Raw genomic sequence first — 19,413 nt, 5'->3', positions numbered from 1 at the left:
CGCCACTGCTCTCATTAATGTCAGTCCTCAAGTCTTGGTTGTAGTCTATATCTATGGCATTTGAAGATTTTGTAAAGCTGTAAGCTGTTTTGCGTGATGGGTTGAAATATTTGGCTTTTGCTTAGAGATTTTGAAGTTGCAGTTTGCAGGTTTGCAGCTGAATTCAGTGAGTTGCTTTTAAGAAAATATTTAATTTTATAAAAACCAAGCACTTTAATAAAAAATAAATAAATGCTGTTTCCAGGAGTTGTAGCTTGCAACAGGTGAGGTCAGTGCCATCACTAAATTTGTTCAGTGCTGGCTGAAGATGTCACTATTTCAGTGGCCTAATTTGGTGGCGGTTGCTCTGTTTTGGTATATTCATTGCTCCTCTCCATTATGTTCTGGCACTACTTGGTCAAGGGTGGTTTTTGTGTGTTCAACTTTTATATTGTTAGCTGCCCTTGAGCACCTCCAAAATGAGAAGGGAAAGCTCATTACATACATTTTATTTTTAAAATAAAGCTTAAAATAAAGCCAGCCAACTGTAATTAAGCAAACAAACAAACTGGATAATGATCTCTTGGAATTCCTTTCCCAAGACTGCAATCCTATATAGGTAGTCCCCTATTTAAGTATAGGTTAGGTTCTGATGGTCTTTATGCAAGCCAAAACATTTATTTATTTGTTTGTTTGTTTATGCATGCATGCTTGCATGCTTGCATGCATAAATATTTAAAATTTATGCATGCATGCAGCATGAACAGCACTGTTCTATAGTTTCTATAGTAGTTACAAAAAATCAAATATAAATATTTCCATGAATTTATCTCCCCAGTAAATGTACACTCTGTGGTAACCCTGCTTTTTTTTGTTGTACAATGTACAAAATGGGCCTTAGAACAGCTAAGATGGTGTTGCTGCATTTATGTTAGCTGCATTTTACAAGCAAGTACCATTTGAAATGACTATTTGCATTTGTATTAGTTGGAGAGAAACATAAATATAGTTCTATCAAGTACTGAACTGATGGGTTAAGGAGAGCCATTTCTGTGTGTCCAAAACAGGGGTGTCCAAACATTTTGGCAGTAGGGCCACATCATCTCTCTAACACTGTGTCAGGGGCCAGGACAAAAAAAAGAATTTACATTTAAAATTTGAATAAATTTACATAAATGAATTTATTAGCGATGGAGCTTATATGAATGAATGAAGGCCTTGCAATAGCTCAAGGTCTATAAAAAGACCTTTGCTTCGGTGCCACTGCTGCATCACAGATATGAAACAGCAAGCAGTGGAGGGAACCCTCGTCCCACCCTCAAGCAAGTGTCAAACAGTCGCCCTCAGAGTGAGAGCAGCTGTGTCAGGCCAGCATGGGCTCCAGCAAGTCTCCAGAGGGCCTGAGGCTCATTGGAGACTGAGGGCTCTCTGTAGGTTGGATTGGGAGCCCCCAAGGGCCGCAAGTGGCCCCAGGGCTGGGGTTTGGGCACCCTGGTCCAAAACACCGCATCCTTCTCCCTCTCACAAACCAGCAGCTCTCGCCATCTACAAAACCAGTGCTATTGTGCCTGCATGAAAACTTTGGAGCAGACAGACTGTGTCTGCAGGAAAGCGGAGCTGTCCTTAAGTTGGGATGTTTGTAAGTCAGGGGACTGACTGTACACACTTTTGTGGGAGTAAGCCTCACTGAACACAATTGGACTTACTCCTGAGTAGACATGCCTAGGATTATGCTCTAATTATTTCCCTCCTTCAAATCTTTCTTATAAGTACATTCTTTTTGCAATATGCCCCTACTCCCCAGCCTTTAACTCCCTGTACTGAGAAAAAAATGTCCAATTTATTGCTCTTTCAATTCTGCTGGAGCCATAGATTGTCTTATTGTTATACTGCTGCTGAGTTGGCTGTATTGTCCTGAAGGACAGCTAGACTTCAAAGTCAGACAAAGTTATTCTAGATCAAGGGCCATGCTGATAGGGGTGGATCGAAGTGTCTGCCTTTAGGGTAGGCTTCTCATTCATTCGGGGATTTCATATGTTAAGACCTCATTGCATGGCGGAAAGCCTTTCACCCCTTCTGTTTTCATTTATAGCCACTGCAGACAGTTCTCTGCAAAGCTGATTTAGCTAGACGTCAACACATCTGTTTACATAGTGGAGTCTGACTATGCAAGGAAAAAGACAAGGGAAAGGGGGGTCATTTATTCAACAGAGTTTACACTGTATAGAAAGCATGCACAGAAATAATTCTAGAATTACACTGCAGCCAGGGATGGCCTGTGGAAGATGTGGGGCCTGCACAAGTAGACAATAGAAGGGCAGGGCACTTCCTTTTCAACCTCTGTGCTGTATTCATGATAGACATCAGATGTACATAGGCCAGGGGTCTCCAAACCCTGACCCAGGGGCCAGATGTGGCCCAGCCTCTATCCGGCCCATGGCCAACCTCTGAACCCCTGAGAGCCTCTGGCCCAGTTGACCAAACACAACCAGAGTTGTGCTTGTGGGGTGGGGGAATGGGGGTCCATTTAAGGGTGTGCTTTATTTCTTGGGCTGTGTTCGTTCTTGGAGAAGTCCTGGACATTTGAGCCCATTCATTTATTCATTCATCTAAGTTCCATCTCTAATGTGTTTATTTAAATTTTATATTTAATTTTTTTCCCAGCCCTCGACAGTGTTCCAGATATTTGATGCGGTCCTTTGGCCAAAAAGTTTAGAGACCCCTGGGCTAGGGCATGGGAGACACTCTAACCTCTCTCTCTCTCCCCCCCACTTCCTCTTCCATGGGGGATGGAAAAAGGATGGGGAACAGTGAGGCAAGTGGGTGAACTTGCATTTTTTAAAATCGTTTTAAAACAAAAAAAAAGCATGACTGGTCAGGCACCAGGATGTTCACATGTATTTACAGTATGTCTGACTGTATGTCTTACTTTCCATTACCTCATCCATACACCCAGTGACAGGAAACATACAGATCTCTGATCCTTTCTTTCCAAGGTGTGGCTAACGATGGCTTGTTGCTCTTTACAATGATCAGAGTCCTTTTGCTCAATAGGCAACCAGTTTGACTTTCACCTTTTGGTGGAAAGGCTTTTACTGAATCAAAAGTAATTCTTAAAATAATGCTTGCTGGTTGTGTGCACTGCATAGTCCATGTTCTTTCTCTTTCACTGCAGTGTCCACGTTCTCCCCTGTGAAGATGCCCACCCTCACACTACACACCCTGAAAATGTCTAATAGCTGAAAGAGCACCATGCTCTAATACTGATGATGAGGAAGCAATAACTCCCCCTGAAATAGAGCAGTTGGAGTTGATCACTACATCCTCCTTCCATAGCACAATTGGTGCAAGAAGCATTGCTGCTGCTATGTGAAAATGGCATGACACTTATGGCCACTTTGCCACAGTCTTGAGCAGTACATAAATGTGGAAAACCTTAAAGACTAATCTCTGGCTGTGTCCTTGAAGACACAATAAATAAATAAAGCCATGGTCCTTGGGATATTTATTACCTGCTTTTCATGTCAAACTCCTGTAGTTTTAACATCTGCATACTGGATAAAAATTCAGCCAGAGGAACATTTCTCATCATTACATATTGATACCAGGATAAGACTCAGCTATTGAACAAGATCCCTATGAGAAAAACAGTTGTTTGTTGTTATAATTGTTAACAAGAATATTTATATGCCACAATGGAACCAGAAAGTTTCAATTTACATAGCAAATATATTGGCAACCTTCAGTCTCGAAAGACTATGGTATCACGCTCTGAAAGGTGGTTCTGGCACAGCGTCTAGTGTGGCTGAAAAGGCCGATTCAGGAGTGACAATCCCTTCCACACTGGGAGCAAGTGCAGTCTGTCCCTGGTCTGTCTCCCTGGCTATGGGCCTTCCTTCTTTGCCTCTTTGCCTCAGACTGTTGGCCAAGTGTCTCTTCAGACTGGGAAAGGCCATGCTGCACAGCCTGCCTCCAAGCAGGCCGCTCAGAGGCCAGCGTTTCCCACCTGTTAAGGTCCATTCCTAAGGCCGCCAGATCCCTCTTGCAGATGTATCGCAGCTATGGTCTACCTGTAGGGCGCTTTCCTTGCACAAGTTCTCCATAGAGGAGATCCTTTGGGATCCAGCCATCATCCATTCTCATGACATGACCGAGCCAACGCAGGCGTCTCTGTTTCAGCAGTGCATACATGCTAGGGATTCCAGCACATTCCAGGATTGTGTTGTTAGGAACTTTGTCCTGCCAGGTGATGCCGAGAATGCGTCGGAGGCAGCGCATGTGGAAAGCATTCGGTTTCCTCTCCTGTTGTGAGCGGAGAGTCCATGACTCGCTGCAGTACAGAAGTGTACTCAGGACGCAAGCTCTGTAGACCTGGATCTTGGTATGTTCCGTCAGCTTCTTGTTGGACCAGACTCTCTTTGTGAGTCTGGAAAACGTGGTAGCTGCTTTACCGACGCGTTTGTTTAGCTCGGTATCGAGAGAAAGAGTGTCGGAGATCGTTGAGCCAAGGTACACAAAGTCATGGACAACCTCCAGTTCATGCGCAGAGATTGTAATGCAGGGAGGTGAGTCCACATCCTGAACCATGACCTCTGTTTTCTTTAAGCTGATCGTCAGTCCAAAATCTTGGCAGGCCTTGCTAAAACGATCCATGAGCTGCTGGAGATCTTTGGCAGAGTGGGCAGTGACAGCTGCATAGTCGGCAAAGAGGAAGTCACGCAGACATTTCTGCTGGACTTTGGACTTTGCTCTCAGTCTGGAGAGGTTGAAGAGCTTTCCATCTGATCTGGTCCGGAGATAGATGCCTTCTGTTGCAGTTCCAAAGGCCTGCTTCAGCATGACAGCGAAGAAAATCCCAAACAAGGTTGGTGCAAGAACACAGCCCTGCTTCACGCCACTTCGGATGTCAAAGGGGTCTGATGTGGAGCTATCGAAGACAACAGTGCCCTTCATGTCCTTGTGGAAGGATCTGATGATGCTGAGGAACCTGGGTGGACATCCGATCTTGGGGAGAATCTTGAAGAGGCCGTCCCTGCTGACCAGGTCGAAAGCCTTCGTGAGATCTATGAAGGCTATAAAGAGTGGCTGTCATTGTTTCCTGCATTTCTCCTGCAGTTGTCTAAGGGAGAATACCATGTCGGTGGTGGACCTGTTGGCTCGGAATCCGCACTGCAATTCTGGATAGACGCTCTCTGCAAGTACCTGGAGCCTCTTTAGTGCAACTCGGGCAAACAGCTTTCCTACAACGCTAAGGAGAGAGATGCCACGGTAGTTGTTGCAGTCACCCCTGTCACCTTTGTTCTTGTACAGCGTGATGATGTTTGCAATCCTCATGTCTTGAGGTACTCCACCTTCTCTCCAGCAGAGACAGAGGATTTCATGCTGCTCAGTGACGATGATCTCTTTGCAGCACTTTAGGACTTCAGCAGGGATGCTGTCTTTTCCAGGTGCCTTGCCAAAGGCAAGGGAGTCCAGGGCCATGTGAAGTTCTTCTAGGGTTGCTTCACTGTCAAGCTCCTCCAACACAGGCAGACACTCAATGTTGTTCAGCACTTCTTCGGTGACTACATTATCTCTGGAATATAGCTCAGAGTAGTGCTGCACCCAGCTTTCCATCTGCTGTGCCCGATCCTGGATGACCTCACCTTTGGCAGACTTCAGAGGGGCAATTTTCTTCTGTGTTGGACCTAGGGCCTGCTTGATACCATCATACATCCCCTTGATGTTGCCCGTGTCAGCTGCTATCTGTATCTCAGAACAGAGCTGGAGCCAGTAGTCGTTAGCACATCTCCTGGCAGTCTGCTGGACTTTGCTGCGAGCAGCTCGGAGGACCTGCATGTTGCACTCACTGGGACAGGCCTTGTATGCTGCTTGAGCTCTCCTCTTTTCCTCAATGACTGGTGTCAACTCCTCAGAGTGGGCTTCAAACCAGTCTGCCGTCTTGTTGGTCCTCTTGCCGAATATGGACAAGGTGGTGTTGTAAACGGTATTCTTGAAATGTTCCCATCGTTGGATGTGTTTGCATCGGCCGGACCTGGAAGAGATTCCTCAAGTGCTTGTGCAAATTCCTCCACTTTTCTCTGATCCTGGGTCTTGCTGGTATCAATGCGAGGTCTTCCTTCCTTTTTTGTGTGATACAGTCACTTTGTTTGCAGTTTCACTCTGCTGTACACCAGGGAGTGGTCAGTGTCGCAGGCAGCACCGTGATAACTGCGTGTGATCTTGATGCTGGGAAGGCTGGAGCGTCTGGAGAGAATCAGGTCGAGCTGGTGCCAGTGCTTAGATCTTGGGTGTCTCCAAGAGACTCTATGTTGGGGCTTCGTGTTGAAGAATGTGTTGCTGACACAGAGACCGTGATGACAGCAAAACTCTAGCAGGCGTTGGCCATTTTCGTTCATCTTCCCAGTGCCAAACTGATCTAAGCAAGTGGGCCACGAACTGTTATCAGCACCAACTCTAGCATTGAAATCGCTGAGGATGAACAATAGCTCTTTTACAGGGATCTTCTTGAAAGTGGTGGCTAGGTCATCGTAGAATTTGTCTTTGGCTTCTGCTGGAGATGACAGAGTCGGTGCATAAGCACTGATGAGTGTGACAGGTCCTGCTGATGACTGGAGCTGCAGGGACAAAATTCTTTCACTTCCCACAGTAGGTGGGATGATGGATTCCAGCAGGGTATTTCTGACCGCAAAGCCAACGCCATGTTCCCTGGTTTCGTTTGGTGGTTTTCCCTGCCAGAAAAATGAGAAATTTCTCTCCTTGACAGATCCGGAATCTGGTAGCCTTGTCTCTTGAAGGGCGATGATGTCCATCTGCAGTTTGCTCAGCTCCATGACGATGACAGCTGTTTTGCGTGCATCGTCTATTTCTTGCAGGTCATCAGAGAAGCCAGGTGTCATTGTCCTTACGTTCCAGGTGCCCAGTTTTAGGGCAGGAGTTTTCTGTTTTCTGTTGCATCGTGCAGAGTTGTCGATCCACTTGTCGGTTTTCACCCTAAACCCCATGCACCCCATGAGGTTAACGGACCGTGGCGAGGCAACACCTTACTGGCTGGGGACTGCCCAGCTTAAGGTGGGCGGTAGCTGCCAAATGAGATGCAATGATCTCTCCCACCGTCGGAAGCAGCCCCTGGCGTCACACTCTACGCCAATCGAGCGAAGACTTATAACTGGTAAACTGCTGCTTCCCGTGTTGTGCCAATGCCGTATGGCGAAGTTGGAGTGTCCTCTCCAGTGCGCGAAGCCTGGGTAAAGAAGGTATGGAGGATATGCTGTTACCCACGCAGCAAATCCCCCCTCTCCACTTCGCTGGAATGGTCCAATGGAAAGGCAGAAGCCAATACGGTTGGTTCCAGCGGCGTCACAGGAGTTGCCAGAACGTGACTGTGTTCAGCCATGAACTGCCTAAGGGACTCCGGCTCCGGATTTTGCCTCGAGGTTGACTCCTGAAGCCTTTTCCATAACTGGATGTAGCCACAAGGCAGTGGAGGTTTGGGATCAGAGTTTTTCTTCTCTCAGATGAGCTGCCTTCCCAGGCTGACCAGTCCCATCTACCCGGTGGCATCTATCTACGTAGCAAAAGGTATAAAAAAAGTCCCGCTGTCCCAAAGGAGCTTACAATCTGGGAACACAAAGAAGACACCAGCAAACAGCCAGTGCTGTTTGGAATACAGTGCTGGAATGGAAAGGACAGCTGCTCTCCCTCTGCTAAATATAAGGCAGGTGCCACTTTAAAAAGTGCCTCTTTGCCCAGTTTGCAGGAGACTGCTCCTAAGTAAGTGTGCATAATTTGACACGGAAATAGATCCTATTATATTCAGTTACTGGACCTACTTCTGTGCAACATATATTTAAGACTTCAATTTTATTCTCACTTACTCAGAAGTAATCCCCACTGAATTCCATAGGTCTTGCTCCTTAGTCATGATAGAGAGCATCAGGTTGCATAATTGGCCTACAGCTTGCATTGGCTTTCATCCCAGTTAGTTTTGGGTTTCACCATTAGTAAAATAAAAGAGAACAGATTCCTTCTCCTGAAACAATCCCAATTATGTGGGCTTGTTTGTTTAAATGATTTATAAACCACCTTTCCAATATTCTGATTATCCAAACCTTTTGGATTTGGAAAGGTGAATATTATAAACCACCTTTCCAATATTCTGATTATCCAAACCTCGAAACAATTCCAATTATGTGGGCTTGTTTGCTTAAATGATTTATAAACCACCTTTTCCAATATTCTGATTATCCAAATATTGTTTATATACAGTCAGTTCTCTTATATGTGCATTTGCTATCTGTGAATTCGCTTATCTGTAAGGGGCAGAATTGTCACCTTCCTCTAGTTATCTTCGACTCTGTTCTTTTCTGCTAAAACTGTGCCGGCGCACTTGGAGTGGGAGGGGCCTCAGTGCAGCCACAATCAGGCAAGTGGAAGAGAGAGGCTGCAGGAGAAAGAAGAGACAGTAACCTACTCGTGAGCAGAAGGCAGCATCGGCGCCATGCAAGGGGTAAAAGAAGAGACACCCCTATACAGTATACAACCGATGGGAGAGGGGTTGCAATAATCGTATCCTGCCAATTATACTCGTTTTTTAGAAATTTGTCTGAATTGGGTCCATTTTCCACCTCAAACAGGTATTGATATTGGTCCATGGAGAATCCTCAGACACATTTGTGTCTGCTTCTGGTCCAACCCCATGGAACTCAAGTTAAGATTCAGAAAGTTCATTGAATGTATGGCAAAGAGGATTCCCTGGAACCTAACCCCATTGTTCCCTTAGGCTCAGTGAACCGCTAATTTGGTATTCACTAGGTTTTCCAGGAACCTAATCCTAGCAGATAATGACTATATTCTCCACATCATTCTGCTAAACAAACTGTAGTACCCTTACATCTTTCTTTCCAGGGGAAAGTGTGAAAGCTTTGATGTGCTCATTATCCTATTAAAACAAAGCCCTTAAGTTTTGCTACGATACCTAACTTTGAAGTCTGTGAAAGAGATGAGGCTGACTATATTCCATCAGGGGCAGGTGTTAGCAAACCTGCTCAGAAATGTGCAGGAATGGACCTACACTTGTACCCCAAACAAGTACATTAAAGGATCTTTGTCAGACATGATGCACTTAGGGGCAGTTGGTGTTTTTGAGGGTGAAATGAAGGAGGGGAGTGTCCAAAAGATTCAAATCACATATAGTACACAGTTTATTAAAGATTGTTTCATAACAATAGGAGGGGAAATGAACACAGTGCGAGAGTCAAAATGATAGTACAAATGAGACACAAATAAATAAGCAAAATCAACACAAACTATGCCACTGGCGTCGCTAGGAGGTGTGGGCCACACCAGGTGATGCATGGGGGGTATGTGACGCGCCCTGGGGGAGGACGCACTAACTTCGCGGGGTTAGGAACTACCACGTCATGCCATATACCGCTGGATGTGAAATTGCCAGCGGAGTGTGGTGCAAAAAACAGAATTGAAATCGCTCCTTTCGTTCAAAAGTTATGGCCAAAAAACCAGAAGGAAAAAATGCATGGCGCCCTATGGAAAGTGAGCCGTATCGCGCGTTTACTCGCGAGTAGGCGTACTTACCATAGTCCGTTGGAAAGGGCAGGCTGAGAGGAATCCAACAACACCAGAATGGTCCCAATCCAATGAATGCAGCCCCCAGAAAACACCCAAGAAGGTTCCCCCTCCCAGCTGCGAGTCTGAGCAGGAAACGAAGGCATGTGGCCATGTTTACTCGCGAGTAGGCGGACTTGCCTTAGTTGAGGCAGGCTGAGAGGCTCCAAGGACATCAGAATGGTCCTCATCCAATGAGTGCAGCCCCCAAAAACACCGGAGAAGGAGGTTCCTCCCTCCCAGCTGCCTCCCTCCCAGTCTATGGAGCCCTATGGAAAGCAAAGCAGGCTCACAGTTGTGTTTACTCGTGAGTAGGCAGATGTGCCTTGGCTGGTGGTCAGGTCAGGCCAGGGGAATGTGAGTACACCAGAAGGGTCCTGATCCAATAGAGCTGGAGTGTAACAGAAGGCAGTGTGTCCCGTCCCCCCCACTAAAAAGGACAAAAAAGAGGCTTGAGCAGGTAAGGGGAAGTTTTCTATTTTGCACTTGCAAAGCCAGGAGGGTCTTTGTATTGATAGACCTGAAATAGAAGAACTTTAAACTGGACACTGGGGAGGGCTGAAGAGTTCACTGATTATTTTTGGGGGGTTGTTATTGCAGGCAGGCTACAGAGTAAGCCCCATTGACCACTATGGGACTTACTTCAGAGTAGGCATGCATAGGATTGGGCTCACAGGTTGCAATCCTACCCACACTTTCCTGAGAGTAAGCCCCATTGACCACAATAGGACTTACTTCAGAGTAGATTCACTTGGTGGAACAGGACTTGCTCCCCCTTATTTAATTATTTCTTTTATTTCAATTTAATTATTTATAATTATTTATTTTAATTCGCTTGATGACGTCACTTCTGGCCATGACATCAATTCCAATGGGTCCTGTACAGATTGTCATTCTAAAAAGTGGGTCCCAGTGCTAAAAGTTTGAGAACTGCTGCAATAAGGTGTTAGTAAGTTCACACGGGTGTAGGTGTGGGAGAGACTCTACAAGTTTTCAAAATCACTAAAATCAGAGTTTGGAGGAATAAGACCATCATGTTATACATCAATCAATGTGTAATTTCATGCAGAATGCAATGAAACAAACCACATTGAAATATCTGTGTTATAACAAAACATACAGCCAAAAAACTGGTGGGGGTGGGGCGATGGTACATCACCACGCCCACCTGGGGAATTGCCCAGCCCACTACATGGGGTGATTCACAGGCCTCCCACACCGGGTGACGCAAATCCTAGTGAACTGAACTATGCAACTTAAAACGTGTGTGTGTTTGTGCCTGAGTGGCTGTCGTTCTTCCCTGCATTTCTCCTGCAGTTGTCTAAGAGAGAATACTATATCAGTGGTAGACCTGCTGGTTAGGAATCCACACTGCGATTCTGGATAGACGCTCTCTGCAAGTACCTGGAGCCTCTTTAGTGCAACTCGGGCAAACAGCTCTCCTACAAAGCTAAAGAGAGAGATGCCACGGTAGTTGTTGCAGTCACCCCTGTCACCTTTGTCCTTGTACAGCGTGATGATGTTTGCATCCCTCGTGTCTTGAGGTATGTCACCTTCTCTCCAGCAAAGACAGAGGATTTCATGCTGCTCAGTGACGATGATCTCTTTGCAGCATTTTAGGACCTCAGCAGGGATGCTGTCTTTTCCAGGTGCCTTGCCAAAGGCAAGGGAGTCCAGGGCCACGTGAAGTTCTTCTAGGGTTGGTTCACTGTCAAGCTCTTCCAGCACAGGCAGGCACTCAAAGTTGTTCAGCGCTTCTTCGGTGACTACATTTTCTCTGGAATATAGCTCAGAGTAGTGCTGCACCCAGCATTCCATCTGCTGCGCCCGATCCTGGATGACCTCGCCTGTGGCAGACTTCAGAGGGGCAATTTTCTTCTGTGTTGGACCTAGGGCCTGCTTGATACCATCATACATCCCCTTGATGTTGCCCGTGTCAGCTGCTATCTGTATCTCAGAACAGAGCTGGAGCCAGTAGTCGTTAGCACATCTCCTGGCAGTCTGCTGGACTTTGCTGCGAGCAGCTCAGAGGACCTGCAGGTTGCACTCACTGGGACAGGCCTTGTATGCTGCTTGAGCTCTCCTCTTTTCCTCAATGACTGGTGTCAACTCCTCAGAGTAGGCTTCAAACCAGCCTGCTGTCTTGTTGGTCTTCTTGCCGAATATGGACAAGGCGGTGTTGTAAATGGTATTCTTGAAATGTTCCCATCTGTTGGATGCATTTGCGTCGGCCGGACCTGGAAGAGATTCCTCAAGTGCTTGTGCAAATTCCTCCACTTTTCTCTGATCCTGGGTCTTGCTGGTATCAATGCGAGGTCTTCCTTCCTTTTTTGTGTGATACAGTCGCTTTGTTTGCAGTTTCACTCTGCTGCACACCAGCGAGTGGTCAGTGTCGCAGGCAGCACCATGATAACTGCATGTGATCTTGATGCTGGGAAGGCTGGAGCGTCTGGTGAGGATTAGGTCGAGCTGGTGCCAGTGATTTGACCTGGGATGTCTCCAAGAGACTCTATGTTGGGGCTTTGTGTTGAGAGACAACAAAGAGAGTCTGGTCCAACAAGAAGCTGACAGAACATACCAAGATCCAGGTCTACAGAGCTTGCGTCCTGAGTACACTTCTGTACTGCAGCGAGTCATGGACTCTTCGCTCACAACAGGAGAGGAAACTGAGCGCTTTCCACATGCGCTGCCTCCGACGCATCCTCGGCATCACCTGGCAGGACAAAGTTCCAAACAACACAGTCCTGGAATGTGCTGGAATCCCTAGCATGTATGCACTACTGAAACAGAGACGCCTGCGTTGGCTTGGTCATGTCGTGAGAATGGATGATGGCCGGATCCCAAAGGATCTCCTCTATGGAGAACTCGTGCAAGGAAAGCGCCCTACAGGTAGACCATAGCTGCGATACACGGACATCTGCAAGAAGGATCTGGCGGCCTTAGGAGTGCACCTCAACAGGTGGGAAACCCTGGCCTCTGAGCGGCCCGCTTGGAGGCAGGCTGTGCAGCATGGCCTTTCCCAGTTTGAAGAGACACTTGGCCAACAGTCTGAGGCAAAGAGGCAAAGAAGGAAGGCCCATAGCCAGGGAGACAGACCAGGGACAGACTGCACTTGCTCCCAGTGTGGAAGGGATTGTCACTCCTGAATCGGCCTTTTCAGCCACACTAGACGCTGTTCCAGAACCACCATTCAGAGCGCGATACCATAGTCTTTCGAGACTGAAGGTTGCCAACATGAGTTGTGCCTGTGAACCCAAAAAACTTTTTAAAGGAGGCTTGCTACTTAGAGTGGAAAGAGAGGAGGTGGTGGGTGGTGCTTTGTTCCTATGGAGGAAGGAGGAAGAAAAGAAGATGGGGGTCTAAGATCAGGTTGAGCCCAGAGAGGCAAGAGTGTTATTAGGTTACTAGATGCTATGGTTACTAGGAGGGCAAGTAGTACATTAGGAAAAACAGGCTCTAGGGTGAGAGATAGCGGGAGAGAGCTTTGAGGCACAAATAAATGAAGACTGTGGCCAAAGTGCAACTCTGTATTAATCGCCTTCTAACTTATGAGATGAATAGGGAGGAGGCAGGGTCCAGAGTTGTTCTCTGCACTTCCTTAGTGTGGGTGCTTACTCTTCACTGCAAGGCCTCTTAACTAACTTTCCAATGCCTCAGAGGGACTGGAGAGGGATGGCCTCTTCATCTTTTGGATACAAAGGTTGTTCGGTGCCCTGCACTTGTTCATGACAAGGGAAGGCCAAACTTCATCCGGAGTTTGGTGGGGCAAATGGGCAGTCTTGTGTCCATTCATTACTCCGCTATGGCATGAAAGGGCCTTACCTTTGACTTGCACAGAGTTTCGTAGGCCCAAATCCTGACCCACTTTCCAGCACTGGCATAGCGGTGCCAATGGAATGTGTGCTGCATCCTGCAGTTGGGAGGCACTCACAGAGGCCTCCTCAAAGTAAGGGAATGTTTGTTCCTTTACTTATGAGCTGCATTGCTCTTATGTTGGTGCTGGAAAGTGGGTTAGGATTGTGCCATCAGTGTCTTAACAGCTGACAGGCCGCTCTGGGTGTGTTCTGGACATTACAGCCACTTTGAAGAAATTTGCATACTGGCTCCTGTTCAGACTTTGCTCATAATAAGGAAAGGAGGAGGGGAGGAATCTTAGAGAAAACAGGAGACTGGCCTTGACTTCTAGTCACCCCACCACCGTGGGTGCTGGTTTGTAGCACAGAGTAGTTCTCCCTTGAAAAGCTGTGAACCAGGAAAACATTTTTAAAAAAACAGCTTTCCTTGTCTTTGCAGGATCTCCTGGGGAGAAGCTGCAGTTGTAACTCTTCTGGATTCCTTAAAACTCTAGTTTGGTTACATCTGGGGCTAAGGTACCTCAATGACTACCCTCACCCATACTCTATTCACTCACTTAGATTGATTTCCAGCTCCATATCCCCCCTGTCTTCTGAGGATCAATGAGGAGCTACATGACAGGGCCTTTTCAGCATTAGCACCTAAATTGTGAAACCGTTTTTTCTATTGGGGACTCACCCAGGCCCCTCAGTAATGGGGTTCAAGTGGCAGTGTAAGATACTGCTATTTCAGAGAACATTTGCAGGCAGTAGAGGAACAGTTGTTCAGCCGTTCCGGATACTTTGTGTTTTTTTAAATTGAATTCTTTATATTGCTATTAAGCCATCTTAGGATCCCAGTAGACATATTTCAGTTGGGTAGACATATTTTAAACTCATCAGTAAAGCAGCACAGCATTGCTGTCTCCCTTGCAAGATTCACTGTCATCAGTGATACCTGAGCTCCAGTTAGTGGCTGGTGTAATTCCACTGAAGGTACACGTTTTCTTGTTTTTCAGTGTAGCTATTTCCTTGGCTGCAGTGGAAAATAACTATGCTCCTGAATGCATATGCCCCTAGCTTCCTACGCTCCTTATCTCTCTCTGTGCTTGTGTTATCAGTCTGTATGCTTTGTTCAGAGAACTAAGGAGCACTGAAATTTGCAGGCTTGCTTTTATTCAAACTAGTTTATTTCACTGCTGTGCAGGTGCTGAGGGTAGAATGACTTGTGATGGCAGCAGAGTTGTGAATGTGGGTCACTAGCAAATGTTGGTAAAGTAAGGGCTGAAGAGATATATAGTAGAGATGTGTCAGAGGGAGGTGCAGAACCCTTTCCCCATCCCATTCTGCACCGATGGGTGCAGAAGCCAGTTTCTCCCTCACAGGCCTTCCCAAATGTTTCCCCTCCTCACTGGCCAGGCTCATTTCAGGTCCTGGAAGTCAGCTGGAAGAGAAGCAGCTGCAGGGAGTAGTAGCAGGGGGAAAGCAGTGGGAGGGGAAGGGTTCAGCCCCCCCTTCTCTCCTACCATTTCTCTGCTCCTCCACTCCTGCCATGGTTTTACTGCAGTTTAATGGCAGCAGGGCTGGCCTTAGAACAATTTGACCATTTTGGCCACATTGGCTCTGCTCCTGGAGGGGCCCTACACTGGGGCGGTGAGCAGAGCACCACAGCCAGCACCTTGCTCTGTAGCTGATGTTCCAGCATGGAACCCTCCATGCTAAGGCATCATAAGGAGAACATACTGAGCAGAGCATTGCTGCTGGGCAACCCTCCCTCCCACCTGCCCCTGGGTCCAATTGGCTTGAAATGCCCCCTCCCCCCAGCAGTTGGTGGTGATGTTGCTGATGGGTGCCTTGCCACTGCTACATATCCTGGTGAATGGAGGGTTCCCCCCCCCCCACAAAAATGTTTTGCATTGGGCCCCTGCAGCTCCTGTGTCAGGCCCTGAGTGGCAGTCACTGTTCAAAGACACAGACCTCTCATCACCATCTGCAGAGATTCAAGGACAGCCTCCTTGCAACAAAAGCACCAAAGAATGTCATTAACACACTTCCTGAAGACTATTTGCTAAATTGGAAGTAGAACAGGGAAGTCACCCTGCCACCCTGCTGTGTAAAGTTCTCAGGCCTGTTTGTTCTGCATGGCCCAGAAGAATTAGAAGACAGTTACAAAGGAGCTATTTCATTATGGTATTTTCAAAAGACTAATGATCTCAAAAGCTCACTGAGAAAACCACATGCCCAGTCCTTAACTTAAATTTACGTGGGAAATAGTGCAGGCTACAATTTGTTACAACAATGTAATTCTCTGCTACTTAACTTGCTAAATATTTACCAGATGATTAATCTTTCTTCCAGAAAAAATTGAAAAGCACACTAAAGGCTTAGTATTTGCTCTCCAATACAGTCAGGGAAAGTTAAGAACATAAGAAGAGTCCGGCAGGGTGTGACCACAAGTCCATTTAGTCCAACATCCTGTTCTCTAAATGACCAGCCAGAAGCTTCTGGAAGCTCTGCAGGGAGAACGAGAGCCTTCCCCATTATAATCCCCCTTTCAGCAACAAGTATACAGAGAATCTGGAAGTTCCATGTAGCTATCATGGCTCAGCAGTGATAGGAGTTTGTCTAATTCCCTTTTCAAGCTGTCAGAGATTGTATCAGCATCCTACTCCTGAGCCAACAAATTCCAGCAATTATGTGGTGTGTTATGGTCATTGTATCATAATATTATAGGAAAATGTTGATCAGATAGATTTACATTGGTCTTACCCCTGAACTATTGTGGATATTGGCCTTACCCCTGAACTATTGTGGATATTGGCCTTACTGCTGAACTATTTCTGCATTTATTTTAGAAATGCCTTCTTGCTAAAGTTAGTGCTTGAATTGCAATGTGGTGGGGGGGCAGCCCCCCTTTTTGTGTCAGCCTCCTTAGCCACTGCCTTTAGAAGGCAAACAGCACAATTGTAGGCATGTAAGAAGTAAGAGTACAATCCTAAGCAGGTCTACTCAGAAGTAAGTCCTATTGGACTAAGTCAATAGGACTTACTCCCAGGAAAGTGAGGTTAGACTTGCAGCCTAAATCTGAGTTCAGTGGGACTTACACGTAAATACGTATAGGATTGTAGCCTAAGATTTGGCTAAAGTTGAGGAATCACAAGGTGGAGTTTGTGGATTTCATTTATTCCCCTTCTCTCTCCCCCATTTGAGCACTACTAACAAGTAATATTTGAAACAATAAAATCATTTAAGAAGACACATGAACAGCAGATTTTTAAAAATCACACAACCCAATAATAACCCCAGCCTAAACACTGTAAAATGATTATGCCATTTTAAAATGTGGGGGAAGAGTCCTTAATGACATAAAAGCAAGCAAATGCCATTAAAAGCCCAAGAGAACAAGACAGACTTTCCCTATTATTAAAAAAAAAAAAAATCAATGAAGGTGCCAGGTGGATATGCTTAAGAAGGGCTTTCCATAGTTTGAGCACCACCACTGAAATGGCCCTGTGTCAGGTGGTCAACCTCAAAAGGTAGGAACATTCAGATGAAGATCTTGTGTGTTGAGAAGGTTCATGCAGGAGGAAAAGTTGTTTGGGTCTATACAGTATATGACCATGTAGATTGCACAATGAAACCATGTTTATCTCTCAGTCCAATAAAACAAAGCAAAAGTATTCAAAAGCTTCCTTTGCATTACCCTAATGGAATTCTTACAGCAATGTAAGGTTGTTATGATGATGATGATGATGATCATCCCCATATTACAGCTGAGGCTGAGAGAGAGCAGCTTGCCTAACACCACCTTGGTGAGTTCATGGCAAAGATAAGATTTGAACCAGGTAAATCCTGCATCATAGTTGTCTCTTAATCATAGATGCTACACCAACTCTCCTGGCTAACAGCCTAATCCCGAGCTGCCCAGCGCACGAAGCTGCAAGGGTGCCAAAAATGGCTGCCGCTGCATCCAGTGCAACCCAGGCAGCAGCCACTGCCACCTCCTCAGGAGAAGGGGACTGTCATTCCCTTCCCCTTGGTAAAGCGAGTAGCCCTACAATGGGGCTATTCAATTCTACGATGACCCTTGGGTCATCATAGAATTCAGAGCCTCCGTGTCGGGCAGACAGTCCGACTTGGAGTTTCAGGATTCAGTACCGCCTCCCTCCTATCCTGCTCCCTCCCCCCACCTTCTCCCACCCCAGAATTTCTCCCCCTAGCCTCTCCCCACACTCCCACCTACCTCTCCACTGCCCAGCGGTCCATGCGACCACCAAGCAAAAGAGCTCCACTGCTCTGCCTGAGCTAGCCCAGTGCTCGGCACTGGTGCTCGGGCCTGCAAATGTGCCTTGTGGCATACTTGTGACAATGTGTACTGGCAGTGAGCCGGCGCACACTGGTTAGGATTGGGCCCTAAGTTTCTTAGCAGTTTGTGATATAAATGTATGGTTATGCTTCGGCTTGATATGAACTTTATAAAAGAAAATATTTGTGGTTACAGTATATTATTTGTAACAATCATTCAAATGTGTTTTTCATATTAAGAATATAAGAATGCACTTTCACCTCAGAATCATTCTGTTTGGCCCAATATGATAGTACCCTGGGTTGATACATGGGGAAGGTGGCAAACTTGCAATGAGACTGCAAGTCCGCAAGTCCATTTGGCATAGTTAGTATATACACGAGTAAAGTAGTTGCTCTGTTCTCAGAGCATGCCCAGAAATGATGGCAAGAATGCCTTTTATGTTATGGAATTTGGCTATGTGAATACCAGTGAGCACAGTATTTGATGCTGGGTGTTCAAATAATACATGCAGGTTACCTGTATATGTCTTTAATGTGCTAAATGAATTTAAGCTGCTGAAATCTATTAATGAAATGGGGTGTTGCAGGATTCTGCTATCTGGTAACTAGATGCTGGCACAGGAACATGGATTCTTCTTGGCCGACAAGCAGGTCGCTTTTAGATGTCTTAAAGCCAGCTCGAGTGACTGACCCTTTCAGAACTCATCTGGACTGATATGCTGTTGTCAAACACTGGCACTTAACAGTCTTGCTGGAAAGAAGTGGCACACAGGCAACTGAGTAGCCTCTGGACTTATCAGGGAGGCTGTGAAAGCTTCTGCCCAATAGCTTAGTGGGTCAAATGTTGTGGGAACAATGGAAAAAACCAGTTAACAGGCCTGGTTAAAGCACACCTTCTGTTTGGCAAATCTCCCAAAGTTCACAAAGCAAGAGCTCAAAGTGCTCTGGGACAAAAATTGATTTTTAAATGCTGGAAGCCTGGAAAAAAAATGTAACAGTCTCTTTATATTCTAAAGTTTGGTAAATTTTGTTAGAGTATTCTGAATGACATCTCCCCAGTTTTATTAAACTGTCTACCTTTTAGTCTAATTCAGTGTAAAATTCCCTTGGGGAAACACACACAATATGGCCTGGAGAGTGAACAATGGACAAGAATTGCAAAATGTTACCAATCACGTTGAAAGATGTGATGTTCAGCCATAGACTAATACACTAGTCTAGCACACACAAAGTCATACCACTTGGATAACTGTCTCAAAGTTTTCCTGTTCTTGCAAGTTCTTCAACTGTTATAACATTCCTACTCAGAAATATGTGCTCTGTGGAACCACAGTCGCCTGCAGTTTCTCAGTATTTGCAGGACTGACTCAAGAACTCCTGGTGCCTGAGGCACTGGGACAAATGCTGCCTCCTCCTAGTGTTGCTCCAGCCTCCTGCTCCCTGGATTGGAAGAGAAAGAGGAGAATGGAGCAGAAGAAGAAACATGGAGGAGAAAAAAGTGGTAGGTTAAAGTCTAACCCACCACTTTTTTAGACGGTCAGAGTGTCCAGGGAGTTGGGAAGGAGGAGGAGCAGCAGCAATGGAGGTGAATAGGCAGATGGAAGTGGATGTCCCCCTACCAGTCTGCTGCCTGAGAGGACTCCTCAATTGATGGGTCAGCCCTGAGTAT

Source organism: Tiliqua scincoides, chromosome 3 (genome assembly GCF_035046505.1).
Source record: "Tiliqua scincoides isolate rTilSci1 chromosome 3, rTilSci1.hap2, whole genome shotgun sequence".
NCBI classification, from domain to species: Eukaryota; Metazoa; Chordata; class Lepidosauria; order Squamata; family Scincidae; genus Tiliqua; species Tiliqua scincoides.
Note: the sequence above shows the minus strand (reverse complement) of the source record.